This window comes from Callospermophilus lateralis, chromosome 3 (genome assembly GCF_048772815.1).
Source record: "Callospermophilus lateralis isolate mCalLat2 chromosome 3, mCalLat2.hap1, whole genome shotgun sequence".
Lineage (NCBI taxonomy): Eukaryota > Metazoa > Chordata > Mammalia > Rodentia > Sciuridae > Callospermophilus > Callospermophilus lateralis.
Window position 1 is genome coordinate 55,285,430 of NC_135307.1, and position 22,730 is coordinate 55,308,159.

General features: G+C 37.6%; 1 protein-coding gene across 1 annotated transcript in view; it reads left to right on the forward strand.

Moving 5' to 3' along the window:
• The first annotated feature begins 12,161 nt into the window (after window positions 1–12,161).
• The window catches only part of Prpf39 (pre-mRNA processing factor 39), a 31,633-nt gene continuing 21,064 nt past the window's right edge, over window positions 12,162–22,730 (forward strand). The window contains exon 1 of the mRNA XM_076850239.1: window positions 12,162–12,303. The gene's annotated coding sequence lies outside the window, so the exon portion shown is untranslated. The remainder of the gene's footprint in view (window positions 12,304–22,730) is intronic.

Below are 22,730 nucleotides of genomic sequence, written 5' to 3' on the forward strand. Positions count from 1 at the left end.
CATATTTTTGTTTTGGTACCAGGGATTGAACCCACAGGTATTTACCGCCCCCCCTTTTAAACCTTTATTTATTTATTTATGTGGTGCTGAGGATTGAACCCAGTGAGTGCCTCATATGTGCTAGGCAAACGTTCTACTACCACTGAGCTACAACCCCAACCTTTTTATTTTTTATTTTGAGACAGGATCTTGCTAAATTGCTTAGGACCTCACTCAGTTGCTGAGTCTGACTTTGAATTTGCAATCCTTCTTCTTCAGCTTTCTCAGTTGCTGGGATTTCAGTCATGTGCCATTATGCCTGATTCCTTTTCTTTCTTTCTTTGTTGTTGTCATTGTTGTTTTGTTTTGAAACAGGGTCTCGTCTCCCTAAATTGCCTAGATCCACTTCAAACTTGGTATCTTCCTGCCTCAGCCTCCCAAGTTGCTAGGATTACAGAAATGCACCACCACAGTATTTTTAATTTTTGAGAAATTTACATACCGTTTATCACAATGAATATACTTAAATTTCCACCAACATTAAACAAGGGTACACCCTTTACCACATCCTAGCCAACATTTTTTGACTTTTGAAAAGACCAGGTTTGAGGTAATAGCTCATGTTTTAGTTTAAATTTTACTGATGATTAGTGGTGTTGAACATTTTTTCATATACCTGTTAACCAGATATGTTTTTCTTTTGATAAGTACTTATTTCGGGTCCTTTGCCCTTTGCTCATTTTTTAGTTTGGTTTGTTTTCTTGCTATTTAGTTGTTTCAAGTACCTTGTATGTTTTAGATATTAATCCCTTACCAGAATTATGGTTTAAAAATATTTCTTCTCATTCCATAGGTTGTCTCTTCACTCTGTTGATAGCTTCCTTTTCTGTGAAGAGGCTTTTTAGTTTGATGCCCATTTGTTTTGGGGGGGGTTTTGCTGCCTGTGCTTTTAGAGTCAAAAAAATCTTTGCAAGATTTTTCCCTTGAAAACATAAGGAAATGGATGAAACTAGAGGACATTATGCTAATTGAAATAAGTCAGACTCAGAAAAATAGAATAAAACAGTGGTTACCAGGAGCAGGGGTTGGAGGACTGCAGTGAGCAAATGGGGAGAGAATACAGAAAATGCAAAGTAACAAATATGAAAGATGAACAAGTGTAGTTAGTGATCTAATATGCAATATAGGAACAGTAGTTAATAAAATTGTATTATATTGTGGATTATTGCTAAATCAATAGACTTTAGCCACTCTTAACCAGCCCCCTTCACATACAAAGGGTACCTGTGGGAGAGGATCAATATTAATTTGCTTCACTATAGTAGCCATTTTATTGTTTTAATGTATCCCAATATGTTGTATACCTTAAATATACACAGTAAAATCTACCAAAAATGGAAACCACAGCTGAGTGTAGTAGCACAAGACTTTGTAATCTACCAGAAGGCTGAGGCAGGAGGATTATAAATTTAAGGTCAGCCTGGACAATTTTGCAAGACCCAGTTCAAAATAAAAAAATAATGTTTTTTTGAGGGTATACCAGGGCCAGCCTAATAATTTTTTTTAAAAGGCTGGGCAGATTGAAGGTATAGATTGATGGTAGAGTTGTAGTGCCACCCCTTTCTCCAGGGAAAATCTTAACTAAGCTTCTCCCGAAATCTTCACCATAATTGATTTTAGGACTATCAGCAAAAGAATTCGCTACAAGAGTTCAATGTAGTTAAACTTCCTATCTTCCTGTTTGCTCTATTTTACTTGGCCTCTGGCCTGGAGGAGATCAGCACTCCAGGTGCTGAACGCCCCCTTACTAGTTTGTCACACACATTTATCCAGTATAGTAGTTTGTAGAAGTGTGTTTGCAAATGCAAAGTGTGATTAAAAAAAAAAAAAAAAAAGATCCTTTAACAAGGCATCTCGCCTTGAGTTGGAGCTTCACAGAAATGCCTACATAAGAGAAGTTACCAATTGGGGTCCTCTGTAACAGCTGGAAGGGAGAAGAAAGAAAGATAAAAAGCTCTCCCCTTCTCAGGCACTCTACTTGAGGGGTTAACTTGTCCAGAACAGTGAAAGAAAAAGCTTTTGTGTGAACTTCTGCAGACTGTGAACTTCTGAGCCACTCCAATCTGGAGTTCAGAAACTACCTGAATTCGGGGTTCAGGGATTGATAAATCACAGCGAAAGCTTTGCCCTCTGAACCTGCTATAGCCAAATTAAAAAAAAAAACAAAAAAACTGCTTCCTGTTTCTATTTGGTGTCTGGCCTCCTCTGTTCCCTGCAACAGAATGACAGAATGACACAAGGTGGTTAAATTTCCAATACCTGCTCCCCACAAAAAAAAAAAAAAAAAAAAAAAAAAAGAGGGGGAGGAGGAGGAAAAGAAAAAAATGAAACGAAAAAAAATTTAAATCAGGCAAAAGAAGAAACTTCTTGATGCTTGTAGCGGAAAAGTCAAAATTTTGGACTTTAAATCTGACTTGATCAGGATTCAAATAATGTCATCTAAAATGAATTTCCTCTTCGCCTACAAAAACAGTTAATTTCTCTTTATGTCTCACATCCAGAACTGATTCATGTGTTTTACCCTAAATCAGTCATTGGCAAATAGAAATGAGATTACCATAATTTTTTTGAACAGATTATGATTCAACTTCTGGAATTGGGCACTTTGCTGTATGATAACTGAAAATGTTAAAAAGAAAATATATGGGCTGGGGATGTGGCTCAAGCGTTAGCGCGCTCGCCTGGCATGCGTGCGGCCCGGGTTCGATCCTCAGCACCACATACAAATAAAGATGTTATGTCCGCCAAAAACTAAAAATAAATATTAAAAAAAAAATCTGTCTCTTTCAAAAAAAATCCATCTCTCTCTCTTTAAAAAAAAAAAAATATATATATATATATATATATATATATATATATATATACTTAACAAAATGAATATTTTAAAAAGAACAGTACATATGCAATGTAGAAATACATGCAAATATATATGCAGCAATTTCTTCAAAAGCTATTCAGAGTGTAGTATTCCAGTTGATTTAGCAGTTGAAATTAATTAAAGGTTGAAAAACCCTTGACCCTTAAGGAATAATTCTCATACACGTTTTCCTTGCATTCACATTATTCTTTTTTTGCAGCATTATCTGTGAAGAATATAGACTTTTCTGGGCCTTATTTGTTTTAGAAATTAATCCCTATGATAATATATCATTATAATAATATATAATATATAATCTTTCCCTATATCTTCTTTTTTTTGCCAGGGGGTCGGGGGCAACCAGGGATTGAACTCAGGGGCACTCAACCACTGACCCACACCCCAGTCCAATTTTGTATTTTATTAGAGATAGAGGCTCACTGAGTTGCTTAGTACCTACTGTTGCTGAGGGTGGCTTTGAACTCACGATTCTCCTGTCTAAGTCTCCCAAACTTCTGGGATTACAGGTGTGCTCCACTGCACCCGGCTCCGTATATCTTAATTAACAAATAACCTTAATTCAATCTTGAACATATATGCCTGACTTTCCAAGTCTACAACTAACACAACCATAATAAATATATGTGTCATGGTTTTAAAATAAAATAATATCATTCTTTACCTAGGCTTATGGGGTAAAATAAGGTATATTTAATAAGTGACACTTTATTTTTTATTTTATTTTTTATTTTTTTTAAGAATATTTATTTTTTAGTTTTAAGTGGATACGATATTTTTATTTTATATTTACATGGTGCTGAGGATCGAGCCCAGTGCCTCATGCATGCTAGGCGAGCACTCTACCACTGAGCCACAACCCCAGCCCAAGTGACACTTTAAATAATCTCTGAAGACTGAGTTAAACAATGAGAAAAGAATGGAGAAGCACATTCTAAGTGCCTGCAAAAGTCAGAGATAAAGAATATGAAGAAGTCAAGCTTCCACGTTTCAAAGTAAGCCGTAGATTGGTTCCAGATGAAAATAAAGATGTGTAGCCAGGAGGTGGCACAGGCCTGTAATCCTAGAGGCAGGAGGAGTGCTAGTGCAAAACTAGTCTCAGCAAAAGAGAGGCACCAAGCAACTCAGAGAGACCCTGTTAATAAATAAAATGCAAAATAGGGCTGGGGATGCGGCTTAGTGGTCAGAGTTCCCTGAGTTGAATACTCAGTACCCTTCCCCCACCAAAATAGCGATGTTAACAGCAAGAAGGAGAACCTAAGGGTCTGGATTTTGCTGGTAGAAGGCTGCAATACCAGCTGCTTAGGAGACTGAGACAGGAGGATTGCGAGTGGAACACCTAGCCTCAGCAAAGGCAAAGGGTTAAGCAGCTCGGTGAGATCCTGTCTCTAAATAAAATACAAAATAGGGCTGGGGATGTGAGTGGTTGAGTGCCTCTGAGTTCAATCCCTGGTAACCTCCCACCCCTACCTCACCCCCCCAAAAAAAGAAAAGGATCTGGATTTGCTAAAGGAAGTCAAGACTAAGATTTAAACAGTGAAGTAAAATTAATCTGGCTATGCCCAGGAATTTGAATGGAGCGATATTCAACATAGCAAAAAATTATTTGAGACTATTTTAAGAATCTAGGAGAAAAATGCCTGTGGCCTTACCTAAGGTTAAGTGTGGAGATGGAGCAGATTCAGCAAGTTCAAAAAGCATTTCAAGAATTGACAGGAGTTGGTAAGAGATTGGTGTTTGGACTGAGGAAATAAGGAAAAGACTAGAATGACTACCAGTCTTCTGATTTGAGCAAGTAAGTGGGTGGTGATACCATTAACTGAGAAAACAAATACTGATAGTGGTGAAAGAGAATTGAAGGCAAGAATGGACCATATTCTTGGAAGGTAAAGAAAACCAGGTTCAGGGATGGGGCTGGGAGGCCTTCTGAGATTATGGAGGAATTGAGACTATGACAACATTCAGAAATTATGGTTGTTGTCATAAGCAGTTACCATGCTAAAATGGGAGATGGATGGAGCTCCTCCAATTAAGGGATATAGTTCTCTACTTTTTAAATATCTTCTTATGCCTCGATTTGGCCAATTTTATTCGGCAGAGTCAACTCTTTGTCAGTTCTGTGTCCTCGTGAATCAGAGAAGTTTGCTCCATAAAATAAAGACCATTGTTATGGTTTGGATGTGAAATGTTCCTTAAAAAGCAAATGTGGCAATGCAGGAGTGTTCAGAGGTAAAATGATTATTAGATTGAGAGCTGTAACCTAGTCAGTAGATTAGTCCATTTGAAGGATTAATAATTTGAATGGATTACTGTGTGGTAACTGTGAGGAGGTGGGGCATAGCTGGAGGAAGTAGGTCACTGGGGGCATGTCCTTGGGGATTATCTTTTGTCCCTGGCTACTGGCACTCTCTGATTGCCAGCTGCCATGAGATGAGCAGCTTTCCTCCACCATGCTTTCTGCCATGATATTCTGCCTTACTCAGACCCAGAGCAATAGAATCAGCCAACCATATGAACTTCTAAAACCATGATCCCAAAATAAACTTTTCTTCCTCTAAATTGTGTTTGTCAGAGATAAAAAGTTGACTAACACACCATCCAGTTCAATAATTGTAAGTCAGCTCCCCTTTTCTAACCATAACTTCTGTGATTTGATGAGATCTCTGCCATTCAAAAATGTTTGTATTACTGCTGAAATCATGGCCTCTAGGAGGAATCTACCATAGCATCTGCAGCCAAGGAGAACAACATTGTAAATGCTGTCTTGCCCTTCATCTGTGTATTTTTTTTTTCCTGAAGGGAATGTTGCTAGCACTCAGGAGACATAGTTATAGGTGAATGGAAAGTTGTCCATGCAGAATTTGCAGGGAAATGGATGGCATTAGAGCAGATTATGCTAAGTGAAGCTAGCCAATCCCTAAAAAACAAATGCCAAATGTCTTCTTTGATATAAGGAGAGCAACTAAAAACAGAGCAGTGAGGAAGAGCATGAGAAGATTAACATTAAACAGGAACAAGAGGTGGGAGGGAAAGGGAGAGAGAAGGGAAATTGCATGGAAATGGAAGGAGACCCTCATTGTTATACAAAATTACATATAAGAGGAAGTGAGGGGAAAGGGGAAAAAAACAAGGGAGAGAAATGAATTACAGTAGATGGGGTAGAAAGAGAAGATGGGAGGGGAGGTGAGGGGGGATAGTAGAGGATAGGAAAGGTAGCAGAATACAATAGTCACTAGTAAGGCAATATGTAAAAACGTGGATGTGTAACCGATGTGATTCTGCAATCTGTATACGGGGTAAAAATGGGAGTTCATAACCCACTTGAATCAAATGTATGAAATATGATATGTCAAGAGCTTTGTAATGTTTTGAACAACCAACTAAAAAAAAAAAGAAAGTTATCCATGCAGAGTTTATGCCCACATTTTGACTAAAGAAAATATTAAAACAATTGCTAGCTGTTTGCACTAGCACATTTGAATCAACTTATACATATATACACATATATATTTACATAAGTGTATATATACATATATACACACACACACACACACACACACACACACACATATACTTTCTCATGTATTCTCACGTTTTTTGTCAGCATAAGTTTGTAACGTCTTGATTTTCTTGCTGTAGACGTTTGTCATTATTGGTCCTCATGATGCACTAGTATCTGATTCTGGTGTAAGTTTAGGGGAAAAAAAAAAGAATGTTGGGAATGGGGAATGAGGAAATTGGCAGCCTATTGTATCACAACTCTCTTAGGTAAAGGCTAAACAGATTTCTAAATGTGACAGGGACTGTATCTTTAACTGGAGAGATGAGCCTATTTCTGATGAGTAAATGAGGCTAAGAGAGAGGTTTAATTTTGGGTATTTCAAATTATTTGTATTCTGCTCTGTGCTCATTCCATTTATTTGGTGTCTTCCTCTTCTTTAATATTGACAGAAGAGACCTGAAAAGAGTAAGAATTCAATTGATATTGTACTTTGGTAATCTTTGGGCCCAAACTTTTGGGTATGTTTGGCTCTTTTGATCCCATGACTTGTGAAGAATCTAAAGCTATTTCCATACCAATAAAGAAAGTTCTTGGTTTTTGATTCCTGCTTTCAGTTGAGAATTTAGAGATAGAGTTCTTTGTTCATTCACTTTAAGCCCTCTGGAGTTAATATAAATAATTATTCCATCTCAGACTTCCATTCAGAGCTTTACCTTCAGTGGGATGCATCCTAATTGGCTATAGTCAATCATTTCATACTGTGCGTATACTGGTACACACTTTGTGTGCCGTGAGTATCAGAAGCATGTGTTAATACTAGTTGCAATTTTTCTGCCTTGGCCCTTGTTATGCCCAATATAATTGCCTTCTATTTCTGCAACTGTTATCTGCAACTATTCTTATACTGATCTCTGTTTCATTCAAGATACTTTTATATGCATATTATGTGTGCATGCAAACACACCCATACACACACACCTATTTTAGGTGAAAGAGAGGTTTGTAAAAAGGGTGTAGCATTACAGACAGTTTTGTGAGGATGGGAGACTAGATAGCCAGAAAGAATGTCTAAATTGCACTGCAGGGCTGTACTAGGGAAGACACTGCTGCCATCCTTACAGAGCACAGCCACCAAAACTTTCACAACTGATGTCACACACTCCTCTCAAGTTGGATGCTGTTTGCCTCTGAAGAATACATGTAGCTGCTCCAGCTGCATAAACCATCACCATAAGAGTCTAAATGTTACCAAATGAGTTTTTGATTCCAGTATGGGATAGGCTGTCTTGGCAGAAGCAGCCCAAGTAATGTTCCTATTTTTGTATTTTTAAGCAAGTGTGTGTGGTGGCTGGGGGTGGAGGGGGGAGCTAGGAAAATATTTGCCTATTTTGGCTTCTGCATTTGGATTTAGGCTCTAGTTCAGAATGAGAAAATGCCCTACACAGAAGTGCTGAGTGACGAAGCCAAATGAAAAAATGTCCACTGCAGAAGTCACTGATACACGGAAAGTAATGTAATCACCTGGAAGAAAACTGCTGCATTAAATGTCACATTTATGTTCATTAGGTTTTGAGTTTGTCTGGGTCCTTCAAAAAGCAGATGCCACATGAAATTAGATGTGCACACAATTAATGGAGGAAAATGCCTATGAAGGAATTTAGGGTTGGAGAAAGCTGAGAGAGTATTCAGACATACACTTTAAAAAAAATTATTTTATAGTTGGACACAATACCTTTATTTCACCCATTCATTTTTTTAAAAACATATTTTTTAGTTGTAGGTGGACACAATTCCTTTATTTTATTTATTTATTTTTTAAAGAGAGAGAGAGAGAGAATTTTTTAATATTTATTTTCTAGTTTTCAGTGGACACAACATCTTTGTTTGATCTTTGTTTGTACGTGGTGCTGAGGATAGAACCCTGGCCGCATGCATGCCAGGCGAGCGAGCTACTGCTTGAGCCACATCCCCAGCCCCCCTTTATTTTATTTTTATGTGGTGCCGGGATTGAACCCAGTGCCTCATATGTGCTAGGCGAGCACTCTACCACTGAGCCACAACCCCAGCCCCACCCATTCATTTTTTACGTGGTGCTGAGGATACTTTTGACACTGCTGTGGGAAGGAAAGAAGTTTCTTGACAAGTCTGTCCAGGAATCCTTAAGCCAAAATTGCTTCAGAGGAGACCCACTTGTCCTAAGAATGAGCCAGGCTAACTCTCCCTGCTGAGGGACATGTCATTGGCTAGAAGTAGTTCACAAGAGGAATTTCCCTGACACAAATTGGTGATGGATTTCAGAGCACAACATCTGGAGCCATAAATAATTATGCTTCCTATATTAGTGGATCTGAGTCATGCATTTATTGGCCACTACAGGATTCACCATATATATTTATTGCAACTTTAATTAAAGATAAGCAATTTCTGTTATAATGGATTCAAAAAGAATATCCTAAAAACAAAATACTAAACAGTGGTGGGATTTCTTGGCAAAAACATGGAGTTACGGTGTTAGTCCTTTCATTTTTTATTATTGTGGATCATGCAGTCTTTGGGTCACTTTTCAGATTTTGCCCGTTTTCTTCCTAAAATATCTGAATATGTGAGAAGGATCATGTGTCACTAATGCAAAGGCAGAAAAGAAATCCTTAGTTCTGTTGGGGTAGCTGGTGCAAATATCTACAACAGACACATCTCTGAGTTTAAGCAAAGGTTTATTGACAGAGAATATCTGCCAGGCTGCCCTTCTGCAAGGCGCAGCAGCCTGCTGGAAAAAAAAACAAAAAAAAAAACTTATTAACAATATAGTCACGGACAATGGAGTAGTTAAAAAATAACCCATCTGGTCCTGTGATTGTTACTTAGCATGTTTGCTGTGGTTTTGGTAGTTTGTAGACGGGCCTAACAAGAAGGTCATGCCTGGGTAGTCAGGTGCTGATTTTCAAAATGGAATTACTTTGACTTAAAGACCTAAGAAGTTCCACAGATCCTTGGTCTCAGCATCAGGGTACAGGGACTGGACTGCTCTACCCTGTGGATTAGGTCATGGCTTTTTAGGCTAGAATTGCTCGTGCCCACCTCCAGAATCCACACTCTTGCTATTTGCCTTTGGTCACAAAATTTCTGCTTCACACTGACTCCCCTTTTCCTCTCAGAATCTGTTTATTCCTGAAAATCTTTCCCATGACAGGATCAGTTAGAAGGAAGTGTGCCTGGAACTCAGCCATCTAGCCCTAAATAAATCTTTCTTTTCCCAGCACAATCCTTGACAATTGCTCAGTTTAAGATCAATTACAGACTGCTTTATAAACCTATCACAAGAGAACACAAAAAACCTGGAATAGGGAAATGGAAAAACTAAACCTGCCAGTTCTATAAAGATGTTATACAAATTAATAATTTAATTAACTAGTCAGAAATAGGAGTAACACGGGACCCAAATAAATGTCTCTCAGAAACACTTAGCTCAGAAGAAATCATTTGAATCTTTTTTTTTTTTTTTTAGAGAGAGAGAGAGAATTTTAATATTTATTTTTTAGTTTTCAGCAGACACAAAGTCTTTGTTTGTATGTGTTACTGAGGATCGAACCTGGGCCTCAGCTACCGCTTGAGCCACATCCCCAGCCCTGAACTAAGTCTTAAAGATTGAATAGAGGGAAGGAAATAAGTTTAGCATTGCATTTGAATTTAAATGTCCTGGAGTCACCATTTTAATTTTACTTGCTTTATCTGTAAGGAGAAATATTAAATATGGGAGTCTGAACGTTCCTAATAGAAGAAGCATCACAATTCATTTGGTGATGGATTTATTTATAAGGTTAATTAACAAATTCCATTCCCTAAGCAAATGTATTCTGTAAATTAGATGAACCATTTGGTTGTTTTTCATTGCATGATATATTTTGAAGAGAATAAAAAGGAACCTGGTACTAAATAGCCCAGAAAGAGAATCTGATTAATCCTGGATATACCAAGAAATAGTTTGCTATTTTATCAATCAGGATTCTAGAAAGAAAGTAGTTGGAATATCTAAATCAGGATTTTGTTAGCAAAGGAGAAACAGGGGACTCTCATCCCAGAGGTTGTGATTCCGCCCACCTGCAGGAACAGGGGGCTTTTAAAGAGGTGATTCCAAGCCTACATTCCATGTGTTCTCTGTTGGAGTTGCAATTCACTTGTTAATTAGGTAGGTACTCATTTCTGAGATCTTTTGGTGTCAACTCCGGGTCTGAATTACTTTGTTTCTATGGTGGGTGTGTACTCAAAGACAGATAACTCTGCCTAGGATGGGGAAGAAAGGTAATCCAGTTTCCTCTGAGATTATGGAGTGGGAGAAATCCGAGGGGAGCAAGGAGAGAGGAAGAGAAAGAAATATGCCCATTTTAAAAATAAACTGTAGTGGCAGTGCAGCAAGAGCTATATTCAAAGCATGAAGTGGACTACTGTTACAGTGTGATCATGAAAGACTGCATGTTCCATGCTAAGGAGTTTAGGTTTTCCTTATAAACAGTGAAGGAAACCAGTGTAAATTTTTAAGGAGAGAAAGAAATCAACAGCACTGGCTTAAAAGGAAAGACGTTGAAAACAAGATGAAGGAAATAAGTCTCCAGTCACTAAAAGTTCAAGAAGCAGGAGGATTTTTATAAAATGGTTATTGGAGGAGGTGGAATCTCAGAAATAATCCTATTTATTTGTTATTTATTTTTATTTACTTAGTAAGAATTTGAGGCCACTTTAGGAAGATTGGAGAAATCAAAAAAAGCAGAGAAGGCTGTGCCATGGCCACTAGCAGTGCTTTTCACAGACTGGGGCCTGTCTTCTAGATATCTCACTCCCTTGACTGCTTCTTCCCCAAGTAAACTGTTGAAAAGCATAGCTATCTTGTCAGAGAAACCAAAAAAGTTAACTTGAAGAGTAGAAGAGGAAAATGGAAAGGGAAAGCTGTAACTAGGTGCAGTTTCCTGAAAGTGAGAGGCAACAGGTAAGACTAATGTTGATATTTGGAAGAAAATGTGCTGATGAGAGAATTTATGATTAATGGAGTTCTGGACAGGTGAACAATGTCTTGCAGCGAAACATTTCTGGAGGTAGACAGATTCTAGGGAACAAAGCTAGAGCCCACTTGTGATATTACTGAACCTTCAACAAAAGACTGCCTGGTAAGGGACGACTGAACGTTTGCACAACTGAGGCATGATCTTAAATGGAGAGAGATCAGATTTAAAAGAAAAATAACTTGTTTAATAGATGGGGATGGAGGTACAAGTGAAGAGGTCTGCTAAGATCGTCAACATAAAACTGCCTGCCCCGCTTTGTTCAGAGGATAGCTTTACAGAGATCCTTTAATAAGTTTTTCAAACCCCTAAATTCCGGTAAACTTGGACGGGATGGTCCATACCATCTTGAAGTTTGGAGATTTTATGCTTAATTTCTGCTCTTTTCAGCTAAATTTTTTAAGGAAAAAGCCTGGGTAATTAGAAAAACCTTAGAAAAACTGCAGAAATAGAATAACGATATTTTACTTTCGCGGGGGTGGGGTGCGAAGGGAGTCTCAGGGCCGTGTCTGCAAGATCTGGGAGGTGGTAGGCCCTAAACCTACCCCTTGGCTTTGGAAAATTCCCAATAACCACACTGCCTTCGCCCGGGGGTGGGGGTGGGGGAGCGGAGGCGGGGCCCGGATCCCGCGGAGGGCGAGACCTGCGTGCAGCGACCACGTGACTCGCTCGCCTCCGAATACCTGCGCGTGCGCACTGCGTCCTCGACGAGGCGGAGGTAGCTCTGGTGGCGACTGCTGCGGTGGCTGTGAGGACTGAGTCGGGGGGAGTGCCATCTTCAGCTAGGCTGGCCCAGGTTTCGGCTCATGGCATCGAGTGGCATCCATCCTGAGGTCAGCCAAGACCTGCATGTTGAAATTGGCGGGAGGAGGTGGGACTCTGATCAGGAAGCGGCCTGAGGTGCTTCAGGCCGCTCCGGGCCCGCGGCCTCTCTCTCCCGCCCTGTTTAAGGCCTGGCTTGGGCTTGGAGCCCAGTTGTTCATTCCTTTTTCCGTCCCACCTGTTGGGTGGAGCAGTGCGAGGTTTCTTTTCTTAGACTGCACGTTTTTCTTGAGAAGTGCGGTTAGTCTGGCGGGGAAGCGTGGGCCGCCTCCACTGGATTGAGGAAGAGATTTGGGGATAAGTCTGAACCCTCGCTTCCCCCCGCGTGGCTGGGAAGACGGGAGGGGGCTCTTTAATGCCGCGGAGGATTGGGAGGGTGTGATACAACTTCTGTTAATAAAGCATTTGGGTGCCTTGGAGGGTGTGTTCCGCCTTCTAACTGGAGAAGCAACAATTTTGGGGCCCTGGGTCACAGCACCCCAAAGATCAGCCAGAGATTTTGGGCTGTGTAGGATAGAAACAAAAACTAGGCACTGAAAATCCCAGTAGGATTTTGTAAAGGAATCTTGAGTGTTTATACCTTTCGTAATCAGACCAGGCACTAGTGTTTTTCTCGCTCCAAAATCACATCTTGAAATTAATAAATAATGTTTGAAGTTAATGGTACTGTTAATGTATTTATTGTTGATGATGTATTTTTTTCTTTTTTAAAAAATGTATTGTTGATGATTTTGTAATTCCATATAATTTTATGTTACTTTTTAGTTTGGCATTCATGGGGTCTTCCGTATTTGAGGGCTCAGTATTTGGCAACTGATTTTAATCTGTTCAAAAAATACTTTAAAATTTACAGCTGAAAAGGGTGAAGTTTAGGAAAATGTCTCATCTGGGGGAAGTATGGAGCTTACGTTGGAACTTAAGTGTTTTGGGCTCTGTGGCAGTTTTAAATGGATTGGAAAAACAAACAACCCAAGCAACTACTGACAGGTTTCCTTCTCCCTTCAGGTTTATAACCTCATTTTAAAGTTGAAAAAGTTGGAACTCCACTCTTCTCGTTGTAGGGATAAAGTGACAAAGAAGTTATACTAAAGACCACTGGTTTTTAGATTGTGAATTCTGAAATACTTAGGGGCTGACTAGAGAAGGATAATTAGTAGGTGTATGAGATAATTGCAATGAGCATAAAAAAGCAGAATTTTTTTAGTCCCAGAATATTTGGTAATATATAATTGAATATTTAAGATAAAGAAGTTTGTAAGTCAAATGATAAAAATTGTGTGTTCATTTTCAAGAGAAAGAACAGAATCTTCTGTGCTATGTTAATAGTTGTGGGTAAAATAGAACTTTTTTTCTTTTTTAATAGCCAAAGAAGGACGAAAGTAGTAGTTGTAGCCCAGTGATAATTTTTTCCCAAAGATTTGAGATGATGCAGATTTATATACAAGATCCAGTTTCTAGGATATATTAAGTGTTTAATATGTGGAAATCAGAAAGGTCAATCTGTGAACATTATACTTAGCCTCTAAAAATAGGTACTCAAACCAATGGTTATAGTAGCCCCTTTTTTTTTTTACAGCTGAAATCTAATTGGCTTATCTAAGGCTAAGGAAGAACTAATTTGTGGATTGCAAAGCTAGTTAGTTGATCTGCAGCACCCACACTCTTTTTTTTTTTTTTTTTTGGTAGTGGGGATTGAACTCAGGGGCACTCAACCACTGAGCCACATCCCCAGCCTTATTTTGTATTTTATTTAGAGACAGGGTCTAGCTGAGTTGCTTAGTGCCTTGCTTCTGCTGAGGCTGGCTTTGGATTTATGATCCTCCTGTCTTAGCCTCCTGAGCTGCTAGGATTACAGATGTGTGCCATCCATCGCGCCCCGCAGTACCCACACTCTTGACTTGCACTTTTAGTAATGACTTTGGATTTTTATATATTCTGTTCATGAAAAAGAATAATCAGTGGCATAAGTTTTGATTGCCACTACAGGTGTAGAGGCATACAGAGCGTAAAAAAATGAATTATATTAAATTAGATGTCTCATATTTCATCAAATGAGTGTTGGTTATTTGTCTTCCCAAAGACCTTTTAAATTTTAAGATGGCATGCTAATTGTTAGGTGTTTAATGTATATCATAACTATACTAAAAGTTAAATGTGTGATTTTAGAACTGTATCTGTTCTGAGTATTTTATAATTTGTCATGTTTTCTTCTGTAGCTTATTATTTTATGCTTATGTGATTTTTGTAAGAAAGTATAATATAGTTTAAAAAAAGATATCAATTGATTTTTTGAGTTGAGAAAAGGAATTTTGTTAGTCTGGAGAAATACATGTGCCAAGGCATGAAGAATGTTTAGGCATGAAGAATATAATGTGCTCTGGAAACAGCAGTAAGGAAGAATATTGTAGGTTTAATATGTTTGGAAAGTTAAGTTAGGAATGGATGTGTCACTTACTTGTTCAGAGAAATTGTGCTGTTACACACCAGGCACTATTATAGGTTCTAGAAACACAACAGTGAATAAATCAAGATTCCTTTCTCATTAACTTTAAATATTCTAGTAATATTTGTTTATCTGTAGCAGTAGTGTTTATAGTGTAGTAGTGTTTTTCTTTTTTTTTTTTTTGACTGCAACCCATAAAAAGGATGTACATGTAACATTACAACTCTGTAATCAATAGTTGAATTGTGCATTCAATATGCCCTTAATGTGTGTGTGTATTCTGATTTTGTCTACTGTTTGTTTTTGCATTTACAATTAGAAACTAGTTTGATACAGTCTGCAGCTTGAAAACAGCAGTCTGGAGGTGATATAAAAACTACTTAAATCGACATATTAGTAGTATGAATGAAAAGAAGGGGTTAGTTAATTTTTATATCAAGGTATGTGTGATTATGTTGTGAATGAGGTTTAAAAGGATTAAATAACTTGTTCAGAATTCCTTAATAAGTAGGGAGGTTGGATTTAGTTCAGTTGTGTTGTCATCTAGTGACCAAGCATTTTCCACTTTCTATTTGGTTATGAATGTAATAGGCCAGGTTTTAGTATGGGTAAGGACTCTGTTAATTGTCAGTTAATTGATAGTGTTCTGAGTCTCAAGGTGTACTATATCTGTATGTACTGGTAGACTTTGCCTTGACCCTGAAGAAATTTGTAATTTAGGAGAGAAGGTAAACATTGAACAAGTATCAAAATTGTGGTATGTGCTGTGGAGAAAAAGAATGCTGTGGGATTGTCACTAGGGACAACCTAACTTATTTGGGGAATGTGGAAACACATTTCAGGAAGTGATTTTTAAACTTTGCTCAGAAGAATGAATAGGCTTTAGTTAGTTGGAAGGCATTAAATGGTAGTGTAAGAGTGGAATAGAGGGTTAGGAGAGCATGTCCCAAAACAGTGAAATGGGAGTGGGAGGGATGTTCCTACAGAATTTAGTAGAAAAGAGCCAAGAGTTGTTGATGTTAGGATGGGGTTGAACCTTGGCTCTGTTCCTTCCAACTTATTTAAACTTGGACAAGTTGTTTTAACTTTAATAAATGTTAGTTTCTCCATCCTTAAAAGTGGGAAAATGGGATTTAACAAAATATATGATCAGTAAGTAGTATCTTTTAGTGTTATTATTGATAGCTGGTAATTGAAATTGTAGCAATACTTGCCTGATGACATGCCTTCATTCATTCATTCTTTCAAAAATAGTGTGTCTTCTGTGTGCAAATCAATATACAGTAGTTGAATTTTGTGCATGTGTATATAATTGTGTTAAACTGTCATGAAACATTATGGTTTTTCCATGTCTTTATGCAAAAGCATTGAGATAAATTTTCATTCTCTTTTACATTTGAAAAAAAAACTAATCTAAAGCAATCTGCAGTTTGAAAGTTACTGATATAGTTGGGAGATAATGAATATGTGAATTATATCAATAATACTGTGAATAAAAAGGAGTCAGTTAATTCTTAAACCAGTTAATTCATAGTAGGGTCTACTAAATAAATTATTCACTATTTAGAATGTAGAAAATGCTATGAATGGGCTAGAGATGTGGCTCAAGTGGTAGCGCGCTCGCCTGGCATGCGTGTGGTCCGGGTTCGATTCTCAGCACCACGTACAAAAAAGATGTTGTGTCCGCCGATAACTAAAAAATAAATATTAAAAAAAAATTCTCTCTCTCTCTCTCTCTTCTCTCTCACTCTCTCTTAAAAAAAAAAAAAAGAAAATGCTATGAATAAAAGTATAGCCAAGTGCTGCGAATGGGAATGTGTTACAACTTTAAATAATGTGATCCAAATAGAGTTTATTGAGAAGGTGACATTTCAGCAAAGTTTTAAAGGAGACGAGGAAGGCAGCTATGTTTGTATGGGGAATTTTCTTTTTGTAGAGGGAACAGCCATGCAAAGCTCTAAGTCTGTAGAGTATGGACTTTGAGAGACAGCAAGGTGTCAGTATGGCAGGAACTGAGAGAGTAAGAGTAGATGAGTCAAAGAGATATTATAGGGCAGTGGACCACTGAAGGATATTGACTATTTGTGAGATGGAGCAGTGGAGTGAGTCTGATTTACTTTTTTAAACATAACTAATTCTGCTATATTGTTAATAGACTAAACACAGGGAGTTGGGGATGGAGGTGGAGCAAGAGAAAAAGGAGGCAGTCCATAGAACCTTATAGAAGACTATAATGGTATTCCAGCTGCTCTCAGCTGGAATAAAAAATGATTATAAGAAATGGAATTCTGAGGACATTTGAAAGATTCCCTAACAGATTGATTGGTGTGAGAAAAAGGCAAGGATGATTCCAAGATTTTTTGGCCTACACAGGGGAAGGAAGACTTTTCAGTCATTGAAGTGGGTAGAGCAAATTTGGGGGGACAAATCAGGAAGAGACTTGGCATTTTAGTATTTGAAATGACTTTATATATGTAGGCAGTTAAATATATGACTGGAGTTTGGAAAAGAGGCCTAGGCTGGAGATAAACATTTGAGGGTCAGCATATATTTAGTATCTTAAGCCTTGTGAGATTGGGAGTTGAGTTAAAAATGACCAAAGACTGAATCCTGGGGTACTCCAACATTAACAGGTTGAATAGAAGAGCACTCACTTATCTCAGGAGATTGTCAATCAGTAGAAGAAGTGGTCGGGAGATACAAGTAACATCAGGATATGGTATGATCTGGAAGCTAAGTGAAGAAAGTATAGCAAAGAGGAGAAGGTGATCAGCTGAGGACAAAATCTTGAAGTTACTAATTCTTTTTTTTTTTTTTTTTTGTAGCAGGAATTGAACCCCAGGGCGCTTAACCACCAAGCCACATCCCCAGCCCTTTTTATATTTTATTTTGAGACAGCATCTTGTTAAGTTGCTTAGGGCCTCCCTAAGTTGTTGAGGCTGGCTTTGAACTTGTGATCCTTCTGCCTCTGCCTCCCAGTTCTCTGGGATTACAGGTATGTGCCACTGTGCCTGGCAAAGTGGTACTAATTCTTATGGGACTGTGAAAAGCAGAGATTCTTCAGAAAAAGAGCACCCAAGATAGGAGGAAAACCAGTTGAGTGTCATGAGTCAGAAAAGGCAAGAAAAGAAAGCCTGGCATGGTGGTGAGTACCTGTTATTTCAGCTACCCTGCTACTCAGCTATTTAGGAGGCTAAGGCAGGAGGATCGCAGGTTCGAGGTCAGCCTGGGCAATTTAGCAAGATTCTGTCTCAAAAAGGCCTGGGGATGTAGCTCAGTAGTGGATCACTTGCCTAACATGTGGAAGGCCTTGGGTTTAATCCCCAGTACTGCAGCAACAACTGTCTACTATTGAATAGAAAGTCATATTTCTGTTGTATACTGTGAAGATTAGAAAGATGAATGGCAAGTATCCAGCTGAATCTATGAACTAGGAAATTGTGAACTTGAATGTACACACACACATTCATTATTATATAAGACAGATGAGGGGTATTTATTTTTGAATGCTAATGGAAGTAATCTAATGCAGTAAGAGAAAAGAATGGGAGAGTAAATTAAAGAAATTCTTGGGAAGGTGGGTGGGATAAATGTTTCAAGTCTTGAATTCTGGTATTGGCCTTTGGTAGGACCAGAGATCTTCATCCATTGTGACCAAGTGGTTACAGATGCATTGAGAGTAGAAATTTGGTGGTAGGAAAAATGAAGAAATCACACTTAATTGCTTATGGTCTGAAGAATTTATGAGACTATATAGAAACAATGATTATGTATTTCAACTATTGTTGCTAATAGCACAATAAAGATACTAAACAAATACTTTGAGAACAGAAAGGAAGAAAGATGATAAATAAGTTGAGAAGTAGTAAATCTAGTATAATAGATTTACTACCTAAGTTATAAGAAATTTTAAGGGGATAGAGGATATAGAGATCTAGTTGCTCTTGTCAACTAGGTCATTAAACTAGACTGTATAGTATACCAACTGATGGTTATTTTCTTAGAAAAAGTGCTTCAGTGAACACCCTTGTTCATTGTTGATTTTTTCCAAATGCCTTTAAAAAGAATTATTCTAACCATGGTCTCCGAAGATAAGAATGCTCAGTATGACTAAAAGTAGAATTAGTTGAAAATCTGAAGTAGTTTAGATGTAGAATTTTCCTTCTTTATCCAATATAACCAGTGAAAAATTAGATGTTTGTTGTTCAAACTGGATGGAATCAAGAGTTTTGACATATAGTGGAATGCAGGGCCCTGGTAAAAGGTCTTAATGAGAATGGGAAATGGAATAGAATGTGAGATCGTCAGCCCCATTTGTCGTTTTTGCTCCCAGAATGCTGGTTGCCCTTCTTCTGTTTTTCTAAGTTGAAAGATTCTTTGGGGAAACTTAACCCAGGTGAAAAAATGTATAGCACTGATATTTAGTGGATTCCCTTAACAGAATGTCTTCTGTACCAAGATCCAGCAGTTGTGAATCCTGTCTAACTTGCAGAGTAACTTTGTAATGTCTAACATTTCTTCCTGAATGTAAGTTTGAAGATCACTATACTTGAGACACCAACACAGTCAAAAGACATTTAGAAGAAGCACATAGTGCTTTGAACTGAGGAAATTTAAAGTGAATTATGGAGAAATGACAGAAGATATTGCATTAGTGAAAAAGGAACGGGAGTCTTAACAAAAAAATCATTCAGAGAATAAGAAATGGAAATTTTAAGCTTTATGCCTATATTAAAAATCCAATATAAGGAGTAAGGGATTATCTCTTGTAGAATTAGTCAAATCAGTAAAAACAAAGTTAAAAAGAAAAAAAGAAGATTAATTCAGGAGGTCCAACATCTAAATAATAAGAGTTCATCAAATAGGTAATAGAGAAATAGAGAAAGGGAGAGATTTTATCAAAAAACAAAACATTTCTAAGAATAGAATGGCATAAAAATCTAGGTTAAGGGGTGGGGATGTGGCTCAAGTGGTAGCGCGCTCGCCTGGCATGCGTGAGGCCGGATTCGATTCTCAGCACCACGTACAAACAAAGATGTTGTGTCCGCCGATAACTAAAAAATAAATATTAAAAAATTCTAAAAAAAAAAAAATCTAGGTTAAAATAGGTTGTCTAGGGAAGGGGATGTAATTCAGTGGTAAAGCACTTGCCTAGCATGTGCAAACCCCTGGGTTCAGTCTCCACTGCTGCAAAATAAACAAATAAAGTAAAATAGGCCTTCTAGATTGTAGTAAGGGAGTAAAAAGTTTTGATACGCTATTGCACAGTAGGATGACTATGGGTAATGATACTATATATGCAAAATATATAGAAGAAAGGGTTTTAAATGTCTTACCATAAAGAAATGTTTGAGGAAATAGGTATGTTTAGCCTGCTTTAAATGTTACAAGTAGGTCAGGGAGTGTTGATCAGTGGTAGAGTGCGTGTTTAGCATATAAAAGTCCCTGGATTCAATCCCCAGTACCCCCTACCCCCGCCCAAAAAAAAAAAAAAAAGCGTGTACATCTACCAAAACATCACATGATATCCATAAGTAAAGCTTTTATATTTTTATGTATCAGTTTAAGAAGTTAAAAAAGTAGTTTTTGAATGAATGCTCTGCAGAATGAGTGGAAAAAGACTCCCATTAAGGGAGTGTTTCAGTACAAGCAGAAAAAAAAAAGAAACAGTCTACTGAGAAACAGGTCATGTGGAGGATAAGGGATGAATTGCATCACAAGCTGGGCAGGGTGGTGCACATCTGTAATCCCAACTACTTGGGAGAAGAGGCAGGAGGATCAAAAGTTTCAGGCCAGCTTGGATAACTTAATGAGACCCAGTCTTGAAATAGAAAATAAATAAAAAAGGATTATGTGTGTAGCTCAGTGGTACAGTGCCCCTGAATTTAATCCCCAGTACTTAAGAGGGCAGGGGTTGGGGGGGAGACCATCATATTTCTTCAATAGTAGTACCAGATGCTAGGGGACAGTGAATAGATTCTTCTAAAACTCTAAGGAAAAAATTCAGTCTGGAATTTTATACTTATAAAATTTCTTTTGTTGGTGTTACTGGGGTTTGAGGGAGTACTTTTCCACTGATCTGCATCCCCAGCCTCTTTTATTTTTTTTATTTCAAGATAGGGTCTCACTAAGTTGCTTAGGGCCTTATAAATTGCTGAGGGTGGCCTGGAACTTGTGATGCTCCTATCTGAGTCTACTGAGTTGCTGTAAGTGTGCCACTGTGCCTGCTTATACTTAGAAAATTTATCATTTTTTTTTTGTAGGCTATAGTAATGATCCTCTAGAAGATGGAATTAATCATTAATTAAAAAAAGAATGAAATTTGATGAAAATGAAATTTCCTCACTTTGAGGAAAGTGGATGGAGCAGCAGACCATGATCTTGAGTAAAATAAGTCAGATGCAGGAGAAAAGTATCATTAGTTTTCTGTTATGGGGAAGCCAGAGTGAAAAAATAAGGACTCAGCAGAAAATGGAGTCCATTAGGGAAAAGGAAGGGATCAGAGGGAGGAGGAGGGCATAGTGGGGGTATTTGGTAGTGAAATTGATCGGATTATGTTTTATGTATGTATGGATCTGCCACAACGAAACCCATCATTCTGTATATTAATATACAACATAAAAAATAAAAGAGAATAAATGAAGAAAGAAAAAGATTTTGGCGGTTATAGATAGGATTCATCCCCCAGGGAATAAGTAAAAGGACTATGTTAGATCAAAAGGAATATGTTAGATCAAAAGGAATAGACAAACCTAGACAAGAAGAATCAGTAGAATTTGCTGTGGAACCTTAGATGTTCTCCAAAGGAAAAGTGGAATTGATAAATATGCATGACATTGTTTTTTGAAGGACTTTTTATGAGAGTTCTAGTAGGATATGGTTTCAAATTTGAAACACAAGAAGGTAAATGAAAATAAGAAGATTTAAAGGGTTAGAAGCAAGAAAGTATAATTATAGTATACAGGGTAGATTAGCTTAAAAATATTTACAGAAACACACTAATGTAAAACTGAAGATGGATTTAACCCCAATTGATATGATTATATTAGGATCATGAGAGGGAAATGTATGTTCCCCCCCAAATTAGGAAATAAGATATGCCTCCAGATAAATTCTATACACTCAACCAGTTTCAAAATTGGTAGCATTTTTTCCTATAAGATTTCTAATGCAAAAAAATTAAGTGCACTATGAAGGTAATTTTTATTTCTTTATTTATTTTAAAATATAAATTCTTGTTGGTATATCATTTCCCAAGGAATTCAGTGTTTTGCTATTATGCTTTCATTTATGTGAATTTATAGTTTTTAAGAATTTCATGTTTTTATTTTATCTGATGTTCTTAATCTACCTCTGAGGCAGATAATGTAAGTCTTGTTAGTTTCCTTTAGAAGTGAGAAGCAAAAACTGACCTAGGATCACACAGTATTAAGGGAGAGAGGTAGAATTCACTTTACTTCCCTCTTCTCTTATGTGTACATATGTGTGTACACACATACACAATTTCATTTTTGAGGTACTAGAATTTTTGGTACCAGGAATGCTTTATTACTGACCTACATCTCCAGTCATTTTTACTTTCTTTCTTGAGACAGTGTCTCCCTAATTTGCTGAGGGTCTTGCTAAGTTTCTGAGGCTGGCTTCAAACTTGTGATCCACTTCTCTCAGCCTCTTGAGTAGCTGGGAATGCAGGAGATCATGCCCTGGTCTCTAACTGATATTTATCATTCTGTACTTTTTATTTGGAACCGCGCTGTACTACTTATGATGTATTAAAAGAAAAACTTTTGACAAATTTTTGAGGAAAGAACAATTCATGATTAGAAGTTCACAGCATCTAGCCTGCATCAGTGGGCAGTAAGTATTTAGAGACAGAACATAAAAGTAATCACAGAAATAGCTTGATTTATTATAGGTAGGTGGTTGCCTTATTTGGATATAGTCTGATTAGTTGGCTGCCTGTGATTGGCAGAAGCTCTGCTGCTTATGATTGGC